General features: G+C 41.6%; 1 long non-coding RNA gene across 1 annotated transcript; it reads left to right on the forward strand.

Moving 5' to 3' along the window:
* On the forward strand, positions 1 to 27,750 carry LOC135983008 (uncharacterized). The gene is made up of 3 exons (XR_010600505.1): positions 1 to 17,949; positions 19,162 to 19,325; positions 19,450 to 27,750. It is a non-coding gene; the product is annotated as an uncharacterized LOC135983008 (long non-coding RNA).

A 27,750-nucleotide genomic window follows, 5' to 3' on the forward strand; every position in this document is an offset into this window, starting at 1 on the left:
GGGATCGGGGCTGGGGGAGGGGGTCAGAAGTGCAGGCTCTGGCCAGGTGGCTCTGAGCGCTGTCCTGTCCACAGGCACCACCCCTGGTGGGAGCTGCGGGGGTGGCAGCGTGTGGAACCCCCTGGCTGCCCCTACACGTAGGAGCTGGAGGAGGGACATGCTGCTGCTTCTGTGAGCCATGGCACATGCGGAACAGGGCAAGCCCCGACTCTGCTCTCCAGTGGGAGCTCGAGGGCCAGATTAAAATGTCTGAAGGACTGGATCGTAGTTTGCCCACCTACCCACCCCGTTCTAAGGGGTGCAAGAGAGTCTGAATCTGAGTAATTGGTATGGAAATATAATATGGCTTTAATCTCAGATCTCAATTAGGTGTGTCCTACAGAGCATTTGTTGCTTGGCAATAGAGAAATTACTAAATCAAGAAGACTACTATGCTTTAGGGTCTGGTCACCCAACATGCAACTTTTTAAACTGAAGTAAAATTTAAGTAAAACAGGTATTGGAACATGGATACTCAACATTGTATAAAATTCCAGCATTGGAGCATAGCAACCTGTTCTGGTGGTCATGAAATTGTGTACACTATATAACACTCACACAGTAAATACCTGCAGAAGGTAAATGCCTTCTAAAGCCTTGGCTTGTGAAACTCAGGAAAGAACCTGGAGCAGCTATAAGCCAGTGGCATATTTTAGAAACAATATCTGATGACAGATGATGATTCTGTTTTGCTACACAGATGTATGGAAAAAAGCAAGAATGTGTGTATACATATGATAAAAAGCCCAAATACAACCCCAAAATTTATAAAGTTAACATATCATTACACAAGAGGGTGCTATCTTACAACTGGTCTGAAATTTGGTGATTTAGTACTTTAAAGCATTAATGAGGAGGAGAGAAATCAAGGAAATACTCTTAAAATCTAGGGTGTTTGGGGTTTTTTGTTTTGTTTGGTTTTTGACATGAAACAGATGTAGAATGAATCTGTCCTATAGTTTGGAACTTTTTCACTGTTTTAGGTATATTTGCAGATTGCCTGGCTGCGTAATCAGTGCATGATGGTACTGGCAGCTCAGTATACTAATATAATGCATCTGTTTCAGGGCTGACTTTTTCCTCTAGAGATTGTCTTTTTCAGAAGCACAGTGAGATAGTTTGATTGTGTACATATGGATTAGGGAGTATATGAAGGGCATGACAGTGATTTCATTGGGGGAGGGATGTAGATTAAATTTAAGTAGTCCTAATCATCATTTTGCACATAAATTTTAGCAGTGGTTTAGGCAATTTTTTGTTTGTTTGATTAAAGCTGCAAATATACAACTTATCTCACTGGACTGGACCTTTCTTCCAGTCCCCTGAGGATCCCCTTTTATGACCATTTTGCATAGTGTATTTTAGCCTCTCTCAGATTCTAGTGTATTGTTTGCAACTTGAATGTATTACCTAGAATGATCCAGAGTAGAGCTGTGCAGGAAATGGGGTTTTTTTCCATCATGAGAAAAATTGAGATTTCAGATGTTTTTCCTATTTTGCATTAGTATGAAACAAAGACCTTTCAAAATTTAGAAAGAGAGAACGCATGCAGACACCCCTCCTCAGAACAGCCAAGAGCCTGGTGGTTTGGGCACTCACTTGGGATGTGGGTGATCTTTGCTCAAATTGCTTTGTTTCCTACATCCTTGATGTGTGCCCTAACTACCAGGCTATAAACTAATCTGGGTTGGGGAAGGGGGTTCTCTCTCTGTCTGACCAGAAATTCTGTCCTGGACCCAAGAAAACTTCCCAACAAAGGTTTAATAGAAACTAATAAATTTTGTTTAATAAACTAGTATTTTCTGATGAAAATAGTTTTGTCAAAAATTTCCTGACCAGCTCCAAACCAGAAGCACCAAGTATACAGAGTTAGTAATAGGATGGCATCTTGATTTTGTTGAAGATAAGTAATATTTTTAATGTGCCCCTAGTTATCCCAAGATTGGGTGTGGGATCCCATGTGTGAGTCGAGGAGACTGATCCCAAGTGTGCAGACAGAGCTTTTGCACATCGAAGGACTGGGCCAGTATCTCTAAACTCTGTTTACTAATTTCTTGGAAATAACCCAGAGGTCTTAAATTTTAGGCGTTTTTATGAAAGCATTACATAACTAAGTAACATATGAACAAATACATCTACTTTTTTGATGGGTTGTGATATTAATACCCATTTGATTAAAAAAAATACTTTTTTCTCCCTCTTTCTAATTGAGGTTCTGTATGGTAGAATTGTGTTGGATTTTTTTCTAATTCTTTTTCATGCTCACTGACAGGATTCTTGGAAATGCTTTCTCATTTTTGTGAAAGATTTATATTTAGAAATGTTTGAAAATCAAATCTTCATACATGAGATTTATTCTTAGAATTTCAAAAATAGTGTTTTCCCCTTTTATTCTGACCTCCCATGGTTCCAAATAACTTCCTGTCATTCATTTTAGCAGTTAACGATACATGTATTAAAAGACAGGATCTGCACACACTGAGTTGTCCTTAAGCTGCACATTTATTTCTTGAGAATACATAATGATATCACCAAGAATGACCTTAAGCAGATCACTGTAGACTGCTGTGGCTCTGGGAAGAAGAATAAAAGAGTTTGGGGCTCAAGTGGTGGTCTCGTCCATCCTCCTTGTTGAAGGAAAAGGCCCTGGCAGGGACCATCGAATCATGGAAGTAAATGTGTGGCTACGCAGATAGTGTCGGTGAGTGGGCTTTAGCTTCTTCGACAATGAGCTGATATTCCAGGAAAGAGGGTTACTGTGTTGGGATGGGCTCCATCTATGGGAAGAGAATCTTTGAACACTGTCTGGCTAACTCTATAAGGAGAGCTTTAAACTTAGTCTTATGGGGGATGGTGACAAAAATCTAGCTATGCGCATCTAGGCTCAAGTAACGAAGACGAGGAGAAGGAGCTAAATTCTGGGGAAGGAACTAGAAACTGCATTAAAGAGGCAAGAAGAAAAACAACAGGGTAGTCTGCAAAATATCTTTGATGACCAATGCAAGGAGTACAGGGAACATGCAGGATGAACTAGAAATCATGGTATATGAAGAAATGTATGACTTAATTGGCTTTACAGAGACTTGGTGGGACAACTCCCACGATTGGAGAACTAGCATTGAGGGATATAGCTTGTTCCGGAAGGATAGGTATGGGGAAAAAGAAGGAGGCATTGCACTGTCACTGTATGTCAAGAATATATACACCTTGCTCCAAGGTCCAAGAGGAAGTGAACAGAAGCCCTACTGAGAGTATCTGGGTGAGGATAACAAGGGGAAAGAATGGTAGTGATGTTATGGTGGGGGTCTATTACAGACCACCAAATCAAGAAGAGGAAGTGGATGAGATGTTCTTCAAGCAGGTAAGAAGATTAGCTAACACACGGGGGACTGGACTAGAAGATGACTCTCAAGGTCCCTTCCAGTTCTATGATTCTATGAGCTAGTATTAATGGGGATTTTAATTTCCCTGATATCTGTTGGAAGTCTATTATAGCAAAATAGTCAAGAACTTGGAAGGATGTGACCATAATCAATAGAATTCAAGATCCTAAGGAAAGGAGGACATGAGAACAGCAAAACTAGGACTCTGGACTTCATAAAGGAAGATTTCAACCAATGCATAGAAATAGGAGGCAAGGTCCCGTGGAAAGACCAGTTAGGAAGAAAAGGAGATGAAGGGGGCTGGCAGTTCCTAAAAGATGTAATACTAGAGGCTCAATATCAAATTATTCCAACACAGAGGAAAGATAGGAAGAGGCACAGGAGACCAAGGAGCTTTTTAGCTATCTAAAAACCAAATGGGATACATGCAGGAAATGGAAGGAGGGGCTTGTCACCAAGGAGGTATCCATGGGAATAGCGCAAGTGTGTAGGGACAAAAGTCAGGCAAGCCAAGGCAAGGAATGAGTTACACTGGGCAAGAAATGTTAGAGACAACAAGAAAAGGTTCTACAAATATGTCAGACAAAAAAGAAAGATCAGGGATGATGTGGGTCTGCTGCTCAATGGAGAAGATGAGCTGGCAACGGAAGATAAGAGGCCGAGCTGTTCAATGCCTACTTTGCTTCAGTCTTCACACAAAAAATAATGTGGCCAGATGACTAGCAAAGTTATCATAGACAATAAAGGGGAAGGGATGCAGATCAGGATAAGTAAAAAAACATGTCATAGATCTTCTGACTAATTTGAATGAATTCAAGTCAGCAGAGCCTGATGCTGTTCACCCCAGGGTGCAGAAGAAATCTTTGTGCCATTGGCAATAATATTTGCAAACTCATGGATGATAAGTTATCCCTTCTCCAGTCTTCCGGGACCTAACGTAATGCCCATTTTTAGGTGAGCCACATCCACACAATATTTATACTAACTGTATGGCCCTGAGGATGTCATATGGGCTGCAACTGTGTGCTGATTGGGCTGCAAGCGGCCCGCAGGCCGTGGGTTCAGAACCACTGTACTAGAGCAATGTGTAAAATACTAAATTTGAAAATATTTGGAGGATGAAGGGGTGATCACTTGCAGCCACATGGATTTACTAAGACCTACTCATGCCAAACCAGCTTGATTTCCTTATTTGACAAGGTAACATGTTTGATGGATAGGGGGAATGCAGTGGACATAGTATACCTGGACTTTAGCAAGGCTTTTGACACAGTCCCACATGACATTTTCATAAGTAAGCTGGAGAAATGCAGGCTTGGTGGCTACCATTAGGTGGGCAGATAATTGGTTAAACAACTGCAAACAAAGAGGAACTATTAATGGAATGATTTCAGATTGGAAGGAGGTCTCAGGTAGGGTTCCACAGGGATCTGTTCTGGGTCTGGTGTTGTTTAATATCTTTGTTAATTACTTGGATATAGGAATAGAGTGCATATTGATCAAATTTGCAGGTGACACAAAGCTGGGGGGGTTGCTGGCACTTTGGAGGATAGAGCTAAATTTCAAAGGGATCTTGATAAATTGGAAAACTGGGCTAGAAACAACAAAGACAAATGTAAGGTGCTACACTTAGGGAAGAAAAACAAATGCACAAATACAGAATGGGGGATAACTGGCTTGGCAGCAGCACTGCTGAGAAGGATCTGGGAGTTGTGGTGGATCACAACCTCAATGTGAGTCAACAATGCAATGCTGTTGCAAAAAAAGCAAATGCAATTTTGGATTGCATTAATGGAGGCACAGCATGCAAGTTACGGCAGGTGATAGTACCACTCTACTCTGCACTGGTTAGGCCTCAGCTGGAATACTGTGTCCAATTTTGGTCACCAGTGTATAGAAGGGAGGTAGAGAAACTGGAAAGGATCCACAGGAGAATGACAAAGGTGATCAAAGGGATAGAATGCAAGCCATATGAGCAAAGGCAGAAGGAACTGGGTATGTTTAGTTTGGAAAAGATGAGATTAAGGGGGGATATGATAGCAGTCTTCAAATACTTGGAAGGCTGCCATAAAAAAGATGGAGAAAAGTTGTTCTCTCTTGCCACAGAGGGCAGGACAAGAGGCAATGGGTTCAAACTACCGCACAGCAGTTTTAGATTAAATCTCAGGAAAAACTTCCTAACTGTAAGAACAGTAGGACAATGGAACAAACTGCCTAGAGAAGGTCACTGGAGGTTTTCAAAAAGAGGTTGGATAGCCATCTATCTTGGATGTTTGGACACAACAAATCCTGCATCTTAGCAGGGGGTTAGACTAGATGACCCTTGTGGTCCCTTCTAACCTTATGGTTCTGTGATTCTATAACTGTTTAACCGTATATAGCATCTTTACTTTTTTGATAGGATTCCCAATGGCCTTTGCATTATCTGAGCTCTGATTTTTCCTTCCTTTTTGTTTGAATATTTTACGGCAGTGACAAGAATTACCTGATATGTCATTTCATGCAATGTCCCAGCATAACATAGCATGCTGAATAGAAACTCACTTGACTAGTCTTTATGCTTCTTTTTCATATGAAGTCTATCATTATTTTCCATAAACATTTGCATATAATGGCATTACTGGTCCAAATTCTTTTGAGTTACAGCCACTGAAATGTACCCTCTGAAAATTGCTCCTGTGCAGAAGGCCAATGCACCACTTAACTCCAAATTAAGTCATAGGTTGAGAGCTTACATAAGATATTGGTGGTGTATAGGCCTAGAACTGAACAAAAACTTTTCTACAAAACATTTCTCTGCCAAAACTGAAAGGTTTTGTGGAAATGTGTCCATTTCAATACACGATATCAGTAAGGGGCCTATTGCCCATGTCAGAATAGCAATCGCTTTATATTGAGGCACTCACTGGCAGTGTGGAATGCCTAAGTTCAGGTCCCAGCTCTGCCTGATTCAGAACAGGGACTTGAAGGTGGGTCTCCTCCATCCTTGGTGATTGCCCTGCCTGCTGTTCTATTGGCTGTTCTGGGTTGGTTCTGGCTCTTGTGTTTTGTCATAAAAAAATTCAAAAGGTTTCAGTTTTGTTCCAATGCAAAATGAAAACAAACATCGAAACCATTTTTGTTCAAAATGGAATTGTTTTCCGGCCACCATAAACCTCCTACTGGTTGCCTGCACAGGGACTATTTCAATTAGTTGTACAATTTGGCTCACTATGCTATAATACAATATCCTATTGTGAAGGGTTGCCCCCTGGGTGCCACCTGGAATTGGGGTACACCAGCCTCGCTCCCTCTCACACTGTACTCCTGTGACAAGCTGCAAAGCCTTCCAGCCTGCACTTTCCCCAGCATTCATACAGGTAGGGACTCACCCAGGAGCAGTTATACACAGGCTCTCTAACCACCAGCTTCCCAGCCTGGGACCCCAGAGCAGTACCGTCCTGCTCTGGTCAAATCTGGCCACTATACAGGTTTAATACCTGGTCCGCCTTTCCCTCAATGTAAAGAGAACAATGCATGCTTGTGTTAACCAAGCAGAGATTTTCCCCAAGCACTCCAGTCAAAGCTCACTGGTTTAAATTAAAACATAAAATAAGTTTATTAACTACAAAAGAATAGATTTTAAGTGATTTAACTTGGGACCATCACTTCCCACAGTTCAGTCCTTGCCCCTCAGGTGTTTCCAAGTGTGTTGTTGTAGGGAGAGTGTGGTACCATCATGATGTCATTTCCCCCTTTTATATCTTCTTCCCACTTGCTGGAAAGCTCTTTTGCTATGACCTGGGTCAAACAGTTCCCATTGTGTAGTGCTACCTCTGAGAGGTTTCAATTGCACACAGGCACAAGGATTACCCCAGGAACTGTGCACATTTCCTCAATAAGTCATTAACATTATTTGGCCTTTTTACTGTTGTACCTGAAAGGCTGCTTGTGGGTGTTTTCAACCTCACAACATGTTTCAGTAACACATACGTAGCCAAACTTCATAACTTCACATACAACGATAGCATATACAATCTAATGAGATATTCATGTCTAGCAGATCAAGACTTTTAGAATGATACTTCACAAGGCATTCTTTGTACAAAACATATCCTAATTACATGACAATGGTAATTATTGGGGTGCCAGGGTTAGGGTGACCAGATGTCCCAGTTTTATAGGGACAGTCCCGATTTTTGGGTCTTTTTCTTATATAGGCTCCTATTACCCCCCATCCCCGTCCTGATTTTTCACACTTGCTGTCTGGTCACCCTAGCCAGGGTGTCACACCTATGATATATAATGGCAACCTGAGGTAACACATGTTGCTACTGTACACTACATTCTTACATATTTGGATTCTCTAAAGCATGCAATAAAACTGAAATTCAGTTTCTCATTAGTTTAATTCCAGTTATAGTTAAAATGTCCAGCTTGCCTACAAAATACAATATTCGGTCAGAGCCTAATTCAACTCCTATTTAAATTAATCCAAGTAGTGTTGGGCCCTTGCACCAGCTTTTCTTTTCAAAGGTGCAAGAATAGAAGCCATTAAAAAAACCTCCAGTCTCTGACCAGGCAATACTCTCATGCTATAAGAATTATCTAGAAGCAAGTAATGGGTATTTTCCAGATTGAACTAGTGCAGCTTTAACTACAGATATAACTATTGCAGGATTTGTATACCTGTTCCATAAATAAGAACAGTTTTTGGTTTTTTTCCCTACGCCTGTTCTCACTTGTGGAGGAGTCATACAAGTCCAGCTACAATACTATATCTAGCCTTAATAAATGCAAATGTTACCATAGAAACCTCACTTTGAGAGGGGTAATTATGATATATTGGAATGCCAAAGAAACCTGTTCTATCAGCATACAGACACTAGTAGCAGATGAAGACATTTATCAGTAAGTCACTTAAGCCGATTATTTATGGAAAATGCAAATTACTTAAGACATTCCACTTTATGAAATTTCTTTGTAATTAAGTGAAAAATCAGGGACCATATTAATCCCAGCTAATTCCTTGTGTATTATTGTACAGTACTAAAAAATCAAACTGTCTTTCCTACTAAATACTTGTTTAACTTTATTCTTGTGGAAAGTTCAAGTATTCCTTAACAGCTTTCTGCAACCATACAAAATTATATAACAGTTACAGGCTTTTCAATATACATAGTTTGCAGAGAAGAGGCTTGCGCTGCAACATTGTATTTATACTTGCATTTGCTTACCACTGGTATGTTACAAATACCACTTCCTGTTGCTGCACAGGTTTTCTTTGTGAAGTTAGTACTGTAGGTGTCTTTGAAAGGGCACAGAGGGTAAATATTATGAAACATACCTAAATCAATGGAACCTAGGCTCCTAAATCATTTAGTGGCCTTTGAAAATTTTACTCAGAATCCCTACTTGATTTTCAACAGTTAACTCTCTCTGCTCAAATCTCCCACAGGTGTTTAGTCTGGCGCAGCAAGGCAGAACTGGGACCTGGAGATCCAATCAGACACCAAGAGCGAGCCCTGGAAAACAGCTATCTGTAAGTCAGATGGGAGAGGGGTCTTTGGCAGAGTTCTACACCCAGTCGTTGGAAGGGTGACCAAAAAGGTCTGTCATAAACATACAGCTAAGGGTAGCACAAAATCCCTCCTTTACCTGTAAGGGGTTAAGAAGCTCAAATAACCTGGTTGACACCTGACCAAAAGGACCAATAAAGGGAGAAGATACTTTCAAATATGTGGGGGGAGGTTTTGTTTGTGCTCTCTTTGTTGTTCTTTCTGGAACAGAGAGGGACCAGGGCAGGAAAAACCATCTCCTAAAACCCTACCTGAAATAAGCATTTAAGATTACAAACTGTAAGTAATAGCAAGGAAATGCATTAGATTATCTTTTGTTTTAGCTTGTGAATTTTCCCTATGCTAAGAGGGAGGTTTATTCCTGTTTTTTGTAACTTTGAAGTTTTGCCTAGAGGGGAAGCCTCTGTGTTTCAAATCTTATTACCCTGTAAAATTACCTTCCATCCTGATTTTACAGAGGTGCTGCTTTTACTTTTTCTTTATTATAAAGTTCTGCTTTTAAGAACCTGATTGATTTTTAGTGTCCTAAAAACTCAAGAGTCTGATCTGTGCTTACCTTGTTTACCTATTTCGTTGGCATATTATTCTCAAGCCTCCCCAGGAAAGGGGGTAAAGGGGCTGGGGGGGGGGATATTTTGGGGAAACAGGAACTCCAAGTGGTCCTTTTCCTGAGTCTTTGTCTAACTCACTTGGTGGTGGCAGCGATACCGTCCAAGGACAAGGAAGAATTTGTGCCTTGGGGAAGTTTTAACCTAAGCTGGTAGAAATAAGCTTGGGGGGGGTGTCTTTCATGCGGGTCCCCACATCTGTACCCCAGAGTTCAGAGTGGGGAGGGAACCCTGACAAGGTCCTAGCCTGAAATTTCCTTTTTGACGTACTGTAATATGGCCAGGGCCGGCTCCAGGCACCAGCCTGGCAAGCAGGTGCTTGGGGTGGCCGCTCCGGAGAGGGGCGGCACGTCCAGCTATTCGGCGGCAATTTGGAGGACGGTCCCTCACTCCCACTTGGAGCGAAGGACCTCCCGCCAAATTGCCGCCACAGATCGCGATTGCTGTCGTGGCTTTTATTTTTTTTTTTTTCGCTGCTTGGGGTGGCCAAAACCCTGGAGCCGGCCCTGAATATGGCTTTAGTAAATTTTGATCAAAGCAAGAATCTGATTCTTCTTTGACGTTCTTGGATGCAAACAGTCAGCAGTACTCCCACTGCTGTTTAAAGGCAGCTGGGCCAGCCCGACAGTTTGGGAGAATTTAGTGCATTTTAGATTAGTTTTTCAATAAGCAAAGAAAATGAAACTAACCGCAGGTGGAAAAAGTCTTGAGAGTTGGAGGGGGGTGGAAGTTTTAAGGCATGGGCTGGTCTTAGAAGCCATGATGGAAAATATATTGTTATGCATCAATGAGCAACACAATATTCAATACGGTGAAAAATATTTTCCTGCCTTCTTTTTCTATTGTTCATTTTTTCTCATTTACTCTAATAGACATGGCATATCTATTATTGAATAGAGAGGGTGACATTCTATTACTGCCTTCCACTGTGAACTAGTTTTCAGTCGTTCTCTCCAGAGTAAACAGAAATCTTTATTTTTAACACTTAACACATGTAATGCAGGAGGTGCATGGGGCAAAATGCACTCTAGGGCTGCCCCATGTAGCTGATACCTTCCCTTTGAAGAGCACTGATATTTTATAAGCTAAATGCTTCCTCCAGAGTATGAAAGGGTAGGCTTTTTGAAAAGGCATTTTAAAAAAAAACGTGTTATAAGACATTGATGCCATGAATAGGTATGGGTTGCTTTTTCTCAAGTAGCTGAAGTCCCCCTAGCCTCCACTCTCATGCCTCAAATACAGGAGTTCTCCATTTATTCATAGCAACCCAAGTCTTTGTGCTTAACTGGCAAGCGAGCCTTAACTCTATGATTATAAAGGATAAAGAACTCCTGCTAAATAAGCAAATTGCACATGGGTATTCTGTGCTACCCCCGTACCTCCCCTTCCCGCCAGTCCTTTCTGGACCATTGTGAATACCTCTCCTCCCACCAGCTTTGAAACACATTACATCATGACTTTTCCTTCACACCAATACTTTGTGGTATCACTAAGCTGACCTATACAGGTGCTGGATTGGATGTGTGTTAAGGTATGGCCAGAGCGGGTGCAAGGAAGTTTCGCCTAGCCTAGGCGAAACTTCCACCTTGCGCCCCCCCCTTCCCCAAGCCCTGTGGCAGCTCTCTGCCCCCCCTCCACCCTAAGGCGCCCCCCCGCAGCAGCTCCCCACCCCCCCGTGCCCTGAGGCGCCCCCCCCGCAGCAGCTCCCCCACTCCGCCCTGAGGCATCCCCCACCCCGCGGCAGCTCCCCCCGGCCCAGGGAGCTGTGCGGCAGCTCCCTGCTCACCTCTGCTCCGCCTCCTCCCCAAGCACGCCATCGCCGCTCCATTTCTCCCACCTCCCAGGCTTGCGGCGCCAATCACCTGTTTGGCGCCGCAAGCCTGGGAGGGAGAGAAGCAGAGCGGGGCGGCATGCTCAGGGAAGGAGGCGGAGCAGAGGTGAGCTGGGGCGGGGAGTTTCCCTGCGTGCTGCCCCCCCCCCTTACTTGCTGCAGGCGGCCCTCCCCGCGCCCCCCTGCCGCAGCTCCCTCCGCCTAAATGCCAACAACGACTGGGACGGCCAAAAATCAAGCCGCCACGGTCGCCGCCGAAGGACCCAAAATACCGCCTCCCAAATGCTATTGCCCTAGGCGACCGCCTAGGTCGCCTAATGGGTTGCACCGACCGTGGGTATGGCCGTTTCTTTTGTTAAATGATTACCTGGACAAATGATGTTGTTTGTTCCAATGGAGTAAGAATAATTAAATTGTTACATTATTTGCCTGAATTTTGGTTCTGTCAGACAAAACTGTTGAACTGACTCCATGGGTAACTACCATGTAATGTGGCAAAAGGTCATGAGTGACTCAGGGGACTCACTTATTTGCAATGTAACTGAAATCACCAGGGAGATGATCTGCCTTTTGACAGCTATAGTGAGCTGATTGCCCCAGAAAGGAGGAGGAAATCTGACAATAATGGGATAAGTGTTGGAAAATGCAGTTGGTAGGGTGCACCAAACCCTTCATAGCTGCAAGTAGAGAAGATTGATATACAAGGCAAGTTCTGCTGAATAGGACCCTTTTATCAAAAGAGCCAAAATTTTTGTGAAGGTCACATTCACTCAATAGTTGGAAATTTACTTGCCCATTCTGGCATGTGCTATGACATACTAATGATTATTTATTATTAAGAATAAGGAAGACCAGATGCCCACTAACTTTCCAACATGCTGCCAGAGTTTTCAGGTGGAAACTGGATAATAGGCTTGTAATAGGCAGATGTTGAGAACTGAACTAAGGTATAGGTAATACAAGCAAAAAGGCACAATTGCAGTCCGGATGGCAGGTATTACCTACCCTAATCTTTTTCCATTACTGTAAAGCAGTTTAAACAATGCTTGTCCTACTTACAGTCATGTTTGCCATGTATCAGATTAAAATGGCTTAGTAATATCAGTAGGAAGTGAACTGAAACATGTTCAAGTGTCAGAAGAATTACTCATGTTAATAAACTTTATTCTACCTACAAAAGACAGCAGAAGGACTAGGAGTAACATGCTGAATCAGGGCCTATATTTGGAACACAGATTACCACAGTGTCAAAGCCACAACCAAGCCTCTTTGTTTTTTCCAACCTGCAGTAAATCAATTTCAGAGCCCTCTCTTATCCTCCTTACTCAGGCAAAACTCCATTGACTGAACTGGGAGTTTTGCCTGAGTGAGGAATGAAGCAACGAAGTGAAAAATAATAGAAATAAGGGAGAAGCAAAGTGAAGGAAAACCAAGTTGATTTCCCCCCAAAACAATGGAAGAGTTGCAAAAAGTCCCTGAGCATTTATCTTAGATCAGTTTGACGAGGCACTGAAGATCAATTACTTCTGCTAATTTCCTGGGGTTTATGTAGCATATAGGAATTGGGAAGTATCCCTTTAAATAGTTTGAGCCCTCTAGTGGTGCTCACCATCTCCTATTACAGAGGCCATCAGATCAGTACGGAGTAAGAGAGTATATATACATAGCTAGGTCTTGTATATAATTACTAAACATAGTTATTTGGAACCCAAATATGTCCATATGGTTTTGTCATAATCTTAATGCCAGGTAGAGATCAGAGAGAACAGTTTTTAAAATAATTTTTCTATTAAATAAGTTTCATTCTTGGGAGGGTAGAAAGGGGACAATAACTGGAGAGAAGTTAAAATATGGAAGCCAGTACTCTGCTCTCCAGCTTGGGCTATGCTTGTTCGCTGACTGAGTTCTTCACTGACAGGCTGATACAAATATTAAGAAAATGGAAATGATTAATCATACACAGCATCACTTTGTGCAGCTGGGCTGCACCATCTCACATAAGAGAGCTCCCATGGGTGATGTCAGTGTCAGAATCACTTGTCTTCATTTCACTCTCTTCTCCTGTATTTGTTTTATGTGATTCCATTCTTAGATTAGATACAACACCTACCTTATGTGTTAGCAGTACACAATTCTGTCATCTGAAAAGTATGTTGAACTGATGCAGATTGTGGAGATGTGCTCTGTGTAGTTCTGTAATTATCCAACTGAATCTCACAAATTGCCCTGTGGCAATTCACCACTTTTTATCTCACTACAGTATACAATATTTCACTATGGCTGAAATTCACCTTGAGCCAACACAAGGCCTATGCTTTGCTTAAGTCCCACTTAAGCCCCATTTTGAGACATTAAATGGGGGCCTTAAGCAAAGCATAAGACTCATCTTGGTCTTCTATATGTGGTGAGTTTCACGCTGTATGGGAATAGAGGGCGGAGACTGAGTTTGAGGGCAAATGACAACTGATTTTGCCTGCCCTACCGCCTAGCTGTATGTTTTTATTACCTAGTTCACAGATGCACTGAGATCAACAGCTGTCAATGTTTAGTGTTTAATTTATTTTGTTCCTGTGCTGGGCTCAGGGCTGTCCCTAGTTATACTCAAAAAGAACAGGAGTACTTGTGGCACCTTAGAGACTAACAAATTTATTAGAGCATAAGCTTTCGTGGACTACAGCCCACTTCTTCGGATGCTATGCAAATTTGTTAGTCTCTAAGGTGCCACAAGTACTCCTGTTCTTTTTGCGGATACAGACTAACACGGCTGCTACTCTGAAACCTAGTTATACTGACACTCAGGTGATGAAGGAATATTGTCCTGAGGTGGCTCCTGAGGCTGTAATACAAACACTGCAATGTTGCTGTCTTTGTCTTCTATTTTAGGTATTTCTATAGCACTTGTCACTATAGTATATAAGAATGGAGATCAAATAAGCTCAAGACCTTTTCAAATTACTTCCTCCCACCACCCATAATGTCTGCAGGTTACATATTGGCTCTAGTTTGCAAAAGTGCCTTTATTACTGACCACACTGTAGCAAAGTACACAACAGTCATCCTCAGAACCCACCTTACATACCACCATATGCAGGAGACTCACTAAGGAAGAAAATAACATGGTTTGAGTTTTGAATATCGTTAGTGTTGAGTTTGTTTGGTGTGTGTGTGTGTGTGTGTTTATGGTGACAGAGAGTGGTGTTCAGTTCTGGAAAGCCCATTTCTAAAGGTGAATAGCACAGTCCTCAAGATCATTTGGTTTTGGGATCTCTGCTGGAAGCAGTGAAGTTGAAGAATATTGATTTATGAATCTCAGACTTTATCTCTTATAATAATAACTGTACATACCAAGTTTCAGTGGTAGCCATGTTAGTCTGTATCAGCAAAAAAAAAACTAGGAGTCCTTGTGGCACCTTAGAGACTAACAAATGTTTTTGGGCATAAGCTTTCATGGGCTAGAACCCACTTCATCAGATATATGAAGTAAAAGATACAGGAGCAGGTATAGATACATGAAAGGATGTGCGGTTCTTTACCAAGTGTTAAGTCAGTTATGCCCAAATAAATTTGTTAGTCTCTAAGGTGCCACAAGGACTCCTCATTTTTTTTTTTGTACATACCAGGTGTGATAGTCTCCATAGGACAGCCACTGTGTTACCTCACTGCCTCAGTAGTGCAAGCTCATTGAAAGTCTGTCATTTCATTAATAGAAAATGATATGTACAAATCTTGTTCTCCTGAATGGAGATTCCCAAACACTTCAATCAAACACACATACCGGTTTAGATAAAACAATAAAACAAGTTTATTAACTACAGAAAGAAAGATTTTTAATGATTACAAGTAACAAGACACAATGGGCAGAATTGGTTACAAAGAAAACAAAAGATAAAATGCAAACTAATACCTACCTTAGCAAGCTAAATTAATTACAAGCAAAAGATTTTCTCACCACATGCTCTTTGCAGTCTTTACTGGCTGAAAGCCTGTCAGCCATGACCTCTCCCCAGTTCAGTGTTTCTTCAGGCATTGTTGCTGCCATGAGCAGAGAGGAATGGAAGAGAAAGAGAGTTTGTGTTGAGTGTCCTCTATTCTTACACCTTTCTCTCTTCTTTGAGGAATATCTCCAGTGGGGATACAGGTGACACCCAGTCTGTCACACGGGAACCCCCAACTGTTCCATTGCCAAAGTGTAAGTTTCTCATTCACATCCTTCTTCCTGCCAAAGAATGACCGTTTACCCAGGTGATAGTCTACTTGATTATGCTGACACCTGGCTAGGGTGCTGACTAGCCTTTTGTCTCTGAGGAACTGCTTTGAGCTTCTTTTCTAACCTTGAAACATGTCACAGCAATGTTATACAGTAAAATCTTATACCTTTACATACAGTGTTGCGGACCCACATTTTACCAGGACAATAATGTTTAGTAGGTTATGAGTTTTCAAATGATATCTCACAAAGCATACTTTGTACAAAATGTATCATAGTCTTGTAAAAGTGGTGATCATAAGGGTACAGTCTGTCACACCTTTGTTTAAGGTAAGCTTGTTTGTCAACTCTCTCCACAACATATTTTAGGTGCATATTTCCAGCACACTTACATAACTCTTTATACACCACCCATGCATACATCACACAATGATATGCATGACTAGCATGTCACCAGTTTTCATAAAAGACCTCACTCAGTACACTTTGTATACAGTATTCTTGTACTATAAATCAGTTGCTTATTCTTGGAGTGAATTCCTGTTCTTCTTTTGGAGTGTCTGGACCCTGATTGTCACACCATGCATACAGCTTTATTTGAATGGCGAGAGACCTGAATCAATCAAGTAGCATCATCCATTAAAGGAGGTGGTGCTTGGTTCTCCCGCTCCAATGAGACTCTTATGCGCGCGCGCACACACACACACACACACACACACACACACACACACACACACACACACACACACACACACACACACACACACACACACACACACACACACACACACACACAGACAGAGAGGGCAATCTCCTGTGGTGTCTGAAAGAAGTTTAAAGGAGCCCATTTCTCCAAATCCCTTGAAAACTTGCTAAAATTGAAAAACACTCTGCTCTCTCGGTCTCAATCAAGCTAATAACTTAATGGAAGCAATTTATGTGCTCGAAGTGGAGGATTCTGACAGAAGACAAATGTTGTAATTTACACTGCCAGACTCATTCCATGCCTGACTTCACACCAATGGCATTTTAAAAATGCAGGTTCATTATTTTGTTCAGGTGGATCATTTGAAATTACCATTATTCTCAAAGAGTTTATCAAATACTAATGGTGTTTTGCAAAATAAATGGCTTTGCCATTTGCCATCTAGCCCTTTGCTGAGAGAGGAGATGAGTGACTGAGATATTCATTAACTTCTGCCAGTAGCATTAGCTGTAGAACAAAAGTGCATTTTCAAAATCATCTAAAGGATACATGCTCCTTATACCCCTTTGACTATCAAAGCAATCCTGAACACTATACAAATCAAAGTCTTCTGTCTGTGATAACTGCCAAAATCCTTATCTGTAATAAGAATTCAATTTTTCTTTCAAACATGGGGAGTCCCCCTTTTGTCCCATCCCCGCCGATGTTTCTGATAGCGAAGAACCACAGTAGACATCCAAGCACTCTGGATAATGTGCATTTTTCCATGTTTCTCATGTACTAGCTCTGTTTATTATGTGTCATATATTTGAATGTTTATATGACCTCTTTTAATTTCCAGTGATAACCCACTCCTCTACTCCCCCCCCCAAACAGTTTGCTTTCCAATGTGCTTTACAGACATTGACCAATCCAGTCTCACAATGGAGGCTTGAGTATTGTACATATCCATTTTTCAGATGGGAGAACTGAGGGGAAGAGAGCAATGGCTTGACTGTGCACAGCCTTGCAGCTTCACAAGAGAGTGAGGTAGAGGAGGACCTGCTCCTTTTGCCTCTGCACAGGTGTGTTGTGTTGAAACTTAACCTTGGATAGATTCTCAGATTGCCCCAAATGAGTGAAAGCTGGCAGGTCATGTTAACAGAAACATTCTGTAAAACTGTTGAGAAGTTAGATGGAGACTTAAGTGGTGCCTAGGCCTTGTGTTGGTCCTTTGCACATGGTGAATTTCACCCTGTAGAGGATGGAGAACTGGGGCTGAGTTTGACAGCAGCTGAAATGGAGGCATAATTAAATGTATGGATTAAAATAACACAGATTGATTAGGCATGATCAGATTTCTGGTGAAGGTACAGTCTCACTATAACCAAAGACCAGATCCTCCTTAAGTTGATTGGAAGTGTGTATTTAAGGACCGCTGGAAATTTTGCTTTGCCATGGATAGGTTTGATGTGACGTGATTGCAGTCCCTTTTGGACATCTCTGGGGAACATTTAGCTCTCTGTTTCTCTCTCTTTTTCCTGCTCCCTTTATCTCTGTGACAGTCAGGTTTCAGACACCCCAAAAGGAGAACAGGAGGGTTGAACCCTAAAGAAGAAGTAGGTGAATCAGCTGACGGTATGCAATGTTATTGTGCTATAAAATATGTTGAGTACGGTCTTTTATAAAAGCTTGTAATGTTCTAATCATTATCATTATGAGATGTATACAGGCTATGGTTATATGTATTTGTGTGTCTATAGAGAACTGGGCTCATAAACTTAGGATCTAACTCACAGCAGAACAGTGAGCAATCAGACAGGGAGGGACACCTTCCAAGCCAGATGTTTACATGTATCTAGCTTCAAATAACAAACCATTGTCCAGCCCAGGAAAAGACCAGAATGGGACATTAGAGTTAATGGAAAGATATTGAGACATCTGGGCTTTCAGTCAAGAGGGGGTTTCCACACTCATGAGTCACCATGGACTGAGAGAAAGAAAAGAAAAAAAAATGGGGGGGAGGGGGGAAGCCTTTTAAAAGCAGGGTTGTGTCTGAGGTTTTTCATCCAGAAACTGAGGGACAGTCTATAGGCAGGAAGCTGTCTGTGAAATGCAGGATCCCTCTATAGCTCAGGGGTATGCTGGGAAAATGTTCAAAGGCACTAGGTAACGCATTAGAAAAGGGGTTTTATCTAATATGGAAATGCAAAGCCTGTGCAGTTGTGTGTTTATATGTATTTACTGTGTAACTTGTATGTGTATGCACCACCTCACTCTTTCATTTTTGAATCTGTGGTTTTTCTGTTAAATAAATGTATTGTTTGTTTTTACCCCAAGCAGGTCTCTGTTGTGCAAACGGCACAGGGTGTGTGAGCCAAAGTAAGCTGGTGTGAGGGGGGGATTCACGCCTTTGGGGGTGATGAGAAAAAACTGAGTGTCTGCTAGTTAAGAACTTGGGAAGAAGAGATTTGGGGAGACTCGGGACTGGAAGGCTGTTGGTGTCATCCAACAGGGAGTAACTAGTCTGATGGAAGCTTGGATAAGACCTTTTGCTTTGGGGCTGGCTACTGGCATCAGGGATCTGAGCCTTAAGGAACCTTGAGGTTACAGGGCAGATGGTGACTCAGACCCCTTAATGGTCTGAGTGATCCCCAAAATGGCACAGTTTCCTACTCCTGATTTTCCTCTTGCTTTCATGCTGCTGGCTGTGCTGCATTCTGTACCTGTTGTAAGCCTCCATGTAACTTCATAGTGCCATATATGATGGCCATCATGCCTTAAATGGCAAAACTAACAATGCATCATAATTCCTGATTTTGGATTTAACCCCTTAAATCTTTGACTTAGAAAAGAGATCCCTATCCACTGTTCTCAAAACAAGGACATAATACTGTACTCTGCTGGCTCTGAAGAAAATGGCAACTGTAGATGGATCAAGCAGCTGGAATACACAATCAGATTTTGGATACCAGATGTTATTCACCAGAATATATTTAATCCTCAGATGCTAGGTGAGTATAACAGAGCTGGCACATATGCAATGTTACATTATATAATGATCAGGGTGGGGTATATTTTTCAGCCAGAGTGAGGCCTGTTCTCTTGTCTTTATGTCCACACCTTTCACACCTGCAGATTGAATTTAGGAGACCAATCTGGATTCTCTGGGAGTGTAAATCAGGTACAGGTGCAAGCACCCAGAATTGCAGCCACAATTCAATTAGTGCAAGTTGAACCTGCAAAGAAGGAACCTGCCTTTTTCAAAATTTATCTCTCAGACTTGAACAGTTAATGGGAACAACTTTCAACTGCAAGATGATTTGTTTTAAAGCTTGTTGAGATCACAGGTAAGCTTTACGAAGGCAGGGACTGCATCTTCATATATGTCTACAGCACAATGTCTAACATAATGAGGACCCAGTTATAACTGAGATATCCGGGTGATACCATGATATAAACATCAAATGATAATAGAGAGTGAGTTTTGTCTTTCCTTTTCACTTAGGCTTATATTTGTTCAAATCCCAAAGCTAAATCATAATTCCTATCCACTCAGTGGTTGGCCTGTGCTTTTTCATGTACACTCAGTTGACTCAGGAGAATAATGGTTGGGGTGGGGGAAGAGTCTCTAGCTCAATGAAAGACAAAGAGATTTCCTTATTTTAATCAGTAGGATGGCTTGTTTAACAATGCAATGGAAAAACAAAGAAATGTAGGTAACGTAAAACTAGGTGAGGGTAACATTTGGTTTTTTACCTAAGTGGTGTTTCAGTCTAAAGGCTAAAAATATATTTGTCTCTTATTTGGAGGGCAGAAGTGTTTAAATAAAAATACATCTTGTCCAAAATTCTGTACATGAGGAATTTGGAGATTTTTTTCAGAGGCTGATTGAGTGTATGCAATGTAATAGTTTATGATTCAGCCCTTTATCAGAATAAAACCACAGGTTACTTCTGCCTGCAGCTTCTGGATCTAAATCAGATGCATGCTCATTAAGTTAACTCTGGCTTCCTCCCTTCCTACTGATCTTACTCATTAATGAATACTATGGGTTCCTTTATTGCATTTTCTTCATCCTGCATCATTATAGGGTCACTAAATTTAATTCCTTCCCATTACTATACACTAGCTGTTCTCACTCATTTCAGAATATGGTAATTATGGAGGAACCAGAAGTAGCATACTGTTAAAACAACTTAATTTAATTTGGATTCATTTTCAGCTATTGGGGGAAGGGGGATATTTATGCACCCACAAAGTTGAATTTATTTTTGAGACAAGGTGGGTGAGGTAATATCTTTTATTAGACCAATTTCTGTTGGTAGAGAGACAAGCTTTTGAGCTATAGAGCTCTTCTTCAAGTCTGAGAAGCTGCCTCTCTCATATTCTGTTCTCGCGCTGTCTGTGTGCGTGGGGAGCAAAGCCGATTGCTGTCCTTGTGTCAATTTGCTCCTGTAACCCTATTTGGATTCCCCCCCGCCCCATGCTGCATTTTGCTTGGGTCAGTGATGAACATGGTTTAGGACTGGCCACTGGCAAAATAACTTGCACTCCTTCTCTCACAGTAAAAGCTGCTCACTGAAAGCAACAGCTCAGTAATGCAGGCAATCGAGTCCTCTGGCTCTCTGATGGATAGCAGCTTCTTGTCTAATTGAGCTCCCTAGGAAGCTACACCCTACCTACCAGTTTCAGTATAAAGAAGGCTGCCCCCATTTTCCATTTCAAACTTTCCAGTGTGGGGTGACTAGACAGCAAATGTGAAAAATCGGGACGGGGGTGGGAGGTAATAGGAGCCTATGTAAGAAAAAGACCGAAAATCAGGACTGTCCCTATAAAATCCCAATTTGGTCACCCTATTCCTGTGTGTGTGTGTGTGTGTGGGGGGGGGGGGTATATATTTCTTTTTGCACTCCCTCCCACTCCCCATTACAGTATATATCCTCATGCTCTTTATATTTGTCTGGCGAATCCTGGGAAAACATGGTATTCCCAAAAGAGAGGGCTAATAGCTCCGTTTAAAGCCAAGTGCACTGCATGGTGCAGAGAGAGATGATGAGAAGAAAAAAGATAAACCTCTAAGTGGTCAGACCTAGAGGTGGCAAATGTATGGTCTACTTTGAACTAACTTTATGCAAGGCTCAGTGCTGTACTTGGTGCTTAGATTTGAAGACGACAGGCACTTTATAAATACCTTTGAGAGGGAAGACAGGGCAAATACTGGGCATAGTTTTTCACACAGCACTACTGTTGCATTTTAATTATTCCTGCTCTATAGCACGTCCATTTTTCAAGTCATGAACCTCTATTCATTAGGGAACATCCACTCTGCAGTAGTGCTATGATGATGACAAATCCCGTAAGGGTTAAGAGCCATAAACCCACTTCACTTCTGCCTATGTGTCAAATTTGAACTTGTGTCTCCAATGAATTAACCTTCTGGAACCACCGGGCTCTAGCCCCTTCTGTAACACTCTTATTTCTACAGGGGTCCCAGGGGAGTATATGAGGCCTTTAATTCAGAACTTAGATTCATAGATTCTTAGGCCAGAAGGGACCATTGTGATCTAGCCTGACCTCCTGTGTAGCACAGACCATAGAACTTCCCCCAAATAATTCCTAGAATATATCTTTTAGAAAAACATCCAATCTTGATTTAAAGATTGGTAGTGATGGAAAATTCACCACGACTGTTGGTTAACCATTCCAATGGCTAATTACTATCACAGTTAATAATTTATGCCTTCTTTCCTGTTTGAATTGATCTAGTTTCAACTTCCAGCCTTTGGATTGTGTTATACCTTTCTCTGCTAGATTGAAGAGCCCATTGTTAAATAATTGTTCCCTGTGTAGGATCTTACAGACTGTGATCAAGTCACCCCTTAACCTTCTCTTTGTTAAGCTAAATAGATTGAGCTCCTTGGGTCTACCACTCTAAGGCATGCTTTCTAATCCTTTAATCATTCTCGTGGCTCTTCTCTGAACCCGCTCCTGTTTACCAACTTCCTTCTTGAATTGTGGACACCAGAACTGAACACAGGATTCCAGCCATGGTCACACTACTGCCAAATCCAGAGGTAAAATAACCTCTCCACTCCCACTTGAGATTCCCCTATTTATGCATACCAGGATCCCATTAGCTTTTTTGGCCACCGCTTCACAATGGAAGCTCACATTCAGCTGATTATCCATCATGATTCTCAAATCTTTGAGTCACAGCTTCCCAGGATTGGGTCCACTATCCCGTAAATATGGCCCACATTCTTTGATCCTAGGTGTATACATTTACATATAACTGTATTAGAACACATATTGCTTGCTTGCACCAAGTTTACCAAATGATCTTGATCGCTCTGAATCAGTGACCTGTCCTTTTCATTATTTACCACTCCCCAAATGTTTGTGTCGTCTGCGAACTTTAGTGATGATTTTATGTTTTCTCCCAGGTCATTGATAAAGATGTTAAACAGTGTAGGACCAAAAACCAATCCCTGCAGGACACCGCTGGAAATATACCTGCTAGATCTCCACTCCCCGTTTACAATCTGCTCTGGATCTACAGTGATAGGGTGCTAAATGCGTACATTCCCCAGCTGTATTGCCCACACTGCCTTCACAAACTGGTGCCACCCATTTTTTGGACTACACCAATTCTTTAACCTCCCCCATTGTAAGGAAGGCTGCAACACTGCAAGCACACACACACTCTCTCTCTCCCCCTCTCCCCTTCCCAATAGATTTTCCATTTCTGGCACCCTCTGTCATAACAGGGAAGTGAATGTAGCCCAGATACTGAAAAGGAAATGTGTCTCTTTGTATTAGAGGAGCATGTTCTAGGGAGCTGAGTACAGGATTGGGAGCCAGGAATTCCTGAGTTCCATTCCCAGCTCTTCAGCTCTTCTGGCATCAGTTTCCTCATCTCTAAAATAGGGCAATTGGAACTCATTTATTCACATCTCAGCATAGTTGTCATGTTCAGTTAAGTAGTTCTGTGTTTATATCTCCAATTATCCCAGTGGGCAACAGGTTGAGAGAGGAGAGGGGAGTTGCTTCAGAAGTTATACATCAAATCTTCTCCCTGGAGGCAGCTGAGAGGTCACAAACGTGATGGTGGCATCTCTGCATGACATATGCAGGAGGAGAAGAATCTGGCTACATAAAGGCGAAATCTCCTATTTACCCCCCAAATACTCTGATAAACAGCAACAGTGGGGAAATGCTGCTGAATGTTTAATGGTGGTTTGAAAAACTCTTCCTTAGTTAAAAGTTTGTTGGACTGTGGATGTGATTCTTTGTGTGTGTCACATATGGATTATTTGATTTACTGTCACTCCTGGCTCAGTTGAAAATTGCTCATCCTCTTCAATGATACTTATCCTTAAGCACAATAGACTTCAAACCTATTCATGAGTATTTCTAATTTCTCATTATCTTTCTCTCTTTTGAATTGATTATATACATCTGGAGCTCTCTCTCATCACAAAAAGGAGCAATGCTGCTTGCAGCCTTTCCTTCTACTTATCTGCTTCTGTAGCCGAGAGGCAAAAGAAAACTCTCAGCTTCTATTTTCTTCAATTTTCCACTAAATTTCCTTTGAAGGGTATCTTTCCTGGAGGCTTTAACTGATCCATTTTCTTTTCATTTTTTTTCCGGACACCATATTGTATGTTTGCATGAGGAGGAAGAAAGGAAAGAAGAGGAAAAAGTGAACAATATTTTTGTAAAGTAAAAATTCTTTGAACCATACTCTGCTTTTGGGTTTGTACTTACAAATCCTGAATTCAACTGCAAATCTCCTCTGCTTTAAAGTGAGGTTCTAGTGTGAAAATGGCACCTTCTTCTCCCATTGTTTTCAATGGGCTTTGGATCAGGTCCTCAATCAGCAGATCTGCTCTCGATGTGTGTATTCAGTCATAACTACTAGCTTTTAACTATCCTTATCATTAGAAAGTTTTACTAATTGCTAACCTTTGCTTTAGCTTAAGCTGAATATTTCTTGTCCTACCTTCAGTGAGCATCACCATTAATTACAATTTTTGTAGGCCAGGTCTTCAATAAATTTGCACATATGTATTTGACTGGAATTTGGCTCTTTTGATTTTGTAGTTTAAAATTAATGTTTGTTATTGTTTTACATCTGTTAGTCTTGCTGAAAGACAGCTGAAACAGAAGTTTACTCACATCAACTGAATTGTTTGCTTATTTATTCATGGTTTTAATATTGACAGCATCCTAGATTCCTAACAATGGTACATTAGAAAATAAACCTCTAAAATGAACTCTGCAGGCCTTGATTCTTCACTATGTCAGAGCTGCATTCAGACACTGTGGAAAGGGTCAGACAGTTGCATCTCCTTGAATCAGCCCTGGTGCAAGTTAGAGCAGGAAGGTATCTCCTCCAATTACGCTGCATAAAGTCCTTGCCCCAATGGGGGATTGAGTCTGGTGAAACTCAGCTCAGCCATACTCTTGCCCCATACACCCCCAGCCTGCCCTGACATATCCTAGGATGGCTGGCATAGGAGCTGGCTAAGCTGGCTCCACCAGCTCCACGGTAGTGGAGATTCTCCTTACACAGGGAGGATTCTTTGCTGCAGATCTCTGGCCATTTCATACTGTACATTGGTGCCAAGTGTCCTTAAAGGGAGGGAGAATCTGAGCCATAGATATCCTAATTGAAAAATATAAAATACAGTCCTTAAAAAATAAATACATAAAAAAGTTTTTCAGAGTTCTACATTATAGACACTTCAGTGTGCTAATAGTTGCCTGCAACAGAGAGTCCTGTGGCACCTTTAAGACTAACAGATGTATTGGAGCATAAGCTTTCGTGGGTGAATACCCACTTGATCAGACGCATCAATATCCTCACTCTAAACAATTGCACGGTCCTGCAGATAGCAATGCCTTCTTGCTTTAGTAAAATTCCACATCACACTGCCTGGAAAAATTCATCTTGACAGCTGTCATTCTATATAAAAAAGACAGGAAAGACCCTAACTCTACTTCTCTGCTGAAGAGAGCATGATGCAAAGCCCATCTATTTTAGTGAGCATTGGGGTGGGAGGCTGAGGCAGTTGAGGGTGGGATTTCGGTTTAGTTTAGGGGGTTTGGGGGTTAATTCAGTTAAGCACATGCTTAACTTAAAGCATAAGTTTAAAGTAGACTTTAATGTGATGAAGTTGGCATAAGCTTAAAATTGACACATTGACCACAGTGGGTCGTCTTAAATGGTCTTCAAAGGGGTCTCTCTTTAGAATACACAGACAAGCTCCAAATTTTTGATTGTACCCATTTTCTTCAAAAAGGCAATATTTGGCCCAGAATTATCTTGAATAATCTTGTTTGAATAAAATATTTGCCTTATCCTTAAGAAGGCACATATAATTATTTCCCTCATTAGCTAGGATGTATTTGTATAGATATTTGGTTACATCTGTTGTGGAGAAGTTGAATAAAGAGGAAACACCACCTTGTTAGATAATTTTATTAATTGTGCTGTTTTTATGCACAGGATTGAAATGTATAGTACACTGATACAGATTGCACTGTTTCAACCAAGTACACAAAGTCCTGTTTATTTTCACTATTCATTGTGTTTATGTGAAGCACTTGTAATGGTGAATGATGTAATTTATTATAGAAATCATAGACATGCAGAACTGAAAGGGACTCGATAGGTCATCTAGTCCAGTCCCCTGCACTGAGGCAGGATTAAGTATTATCTAGACCATACCTGACAGGTGTATGTCTAATCTGTTCTTAAACACCACCAATGATGGAATTCCACAACCTCCCTAGGTAATTTTGTTCCAGTGCTTAACCACCCTGACAGGAAGTTTTTCTTAATGTCTAACCTTTATCTCCTTTGTTGCAATTTAAGCCCATTACTACTTGTCCTGTTCACAGTGGTTAGGGAAAACAATTTATCACTCTCCTCTTTATAACAACTTTTTACGTATTACGGCTTCCCTCAGTCTTCTCTTCTCCAGACTAAATAAACCCAGTTTTTTTCAATCTTACCTCAATCATTTCTCAGTCTTTCTAGACCTTTAATCATTTTTGCTGCTCTCCTCTGGGCTTTCTCCAGTTTGTCCATAGTTTGTCCACCAGAACTGGACACAATACTCCAGTTGAGGCATTATCAATGCTGAGTAGACTGGAAGAATTACTTCTCGTATCTTTCAGACAACACTCCTGCTAATGCATCCTGGAATGATGTTTGCTTTTTTGAAACAGTGTCACATCATTGACTCGTATTTAGTTTGTGATCCACTATAACCCCAGATCCTTTTCTGCAGTACTCCTTCCTAGGCAGTCATTTCCCATTTTGTATATGTGCAATTGTTTATTCCTTCTTAAGTGGAGTACTTTGCATTTGTCCTTATTGAATTTCAACCTATTTATTTCAGACCATTTCTTCAGTTTGTCAAGATCATTTTGAATTCTAATCCTGTTCTTCAAAGCACTTGCAACCCATCCCTGCTTGGTATTGTCCGCAGACTTTATAAGTGTACTCTTTATGCCATTATCCAAATCATTTCTGAAGATATTGAATAGAACTGGACCCATAACAGATCCCTGTGGGACCCCACTTGATAGGCCTCCAATGATGGAATTCCACAACCAGCTTGACTGTGAGCCATCATGACTCTCATTACTTTGTGATCCACTATAACCATTGATTTTATCCCTTTTGTCCTTACTCAGAGACTTTCAGCAGGTCTGCCTCCCACTTCTATCTCAACCTGAGTGCAAGAGTATACATCTTTGATCTACAAGACACCTCCTCCCTTTTTTCCCTGCCTGTCCTTCCTCATTAAGCTGTATATTTCTATACCAATATTCCAGCCATGTGAATTATCCCACCAAGTCTAGGTGATGCCAATTATGTTGTCATTGCGATTATTCATTAGTATTTCTAGACCTTCCTGCTTATCCCCTATACTACTTGCATTAGTATGCAGACAGCTAAGGCTATGGCTACACTAGAGCAGTAAGCAACCTCTCTAATGTAGCTGCTCTAAGCCAACAGGAGAGAGCATGTCGACTTTATTAATCCACCCCCAATGAGTGGTGATATCTATGGAAGAAGTTCTCCTGCTGACAGAGCGCTGTCCACCCAGCACTTAGGTCAGTGAAACTTATGTTGCTCAGGGATGTGAATAAACCACCCCTCTGTGCGACATAAGTTATACTGACATAAGTGGTAATGTAGACATAGTCTAAGATGTTATTTGATTTCCCTAGGGCCGTCCCTAGCCATTTGGGTGCCCTACGCAGACCCGCAGGTCTTTCCCCCCTCCCCAGGGTCTGGGAGGCAGGAGTTGTGGGGGGGGGCAGTTTTGGGGGCCCCACAGGCCCAGAGTGGCCCGGGGTATTAGTCCACTCCGCTTCTCTTGCCCCGGCCCCAGCCGAGTCACTCGGGGGAGAAGGCTT

This window comes from Chrysemys picta, chromosome 4 (assembly GCF_011386835.1).
Source record: "Chrysemys picta bellii isolate R12L10 chromosome 4, ASM1138683v2, whole genome shotgun sequence".
NCBI classification, from domain to species: domain Eukaryota; kingdom Metazoa; phylum Chordata; order Testudines; family Emydidae; genus Chrysemys; species Chrysemys picta.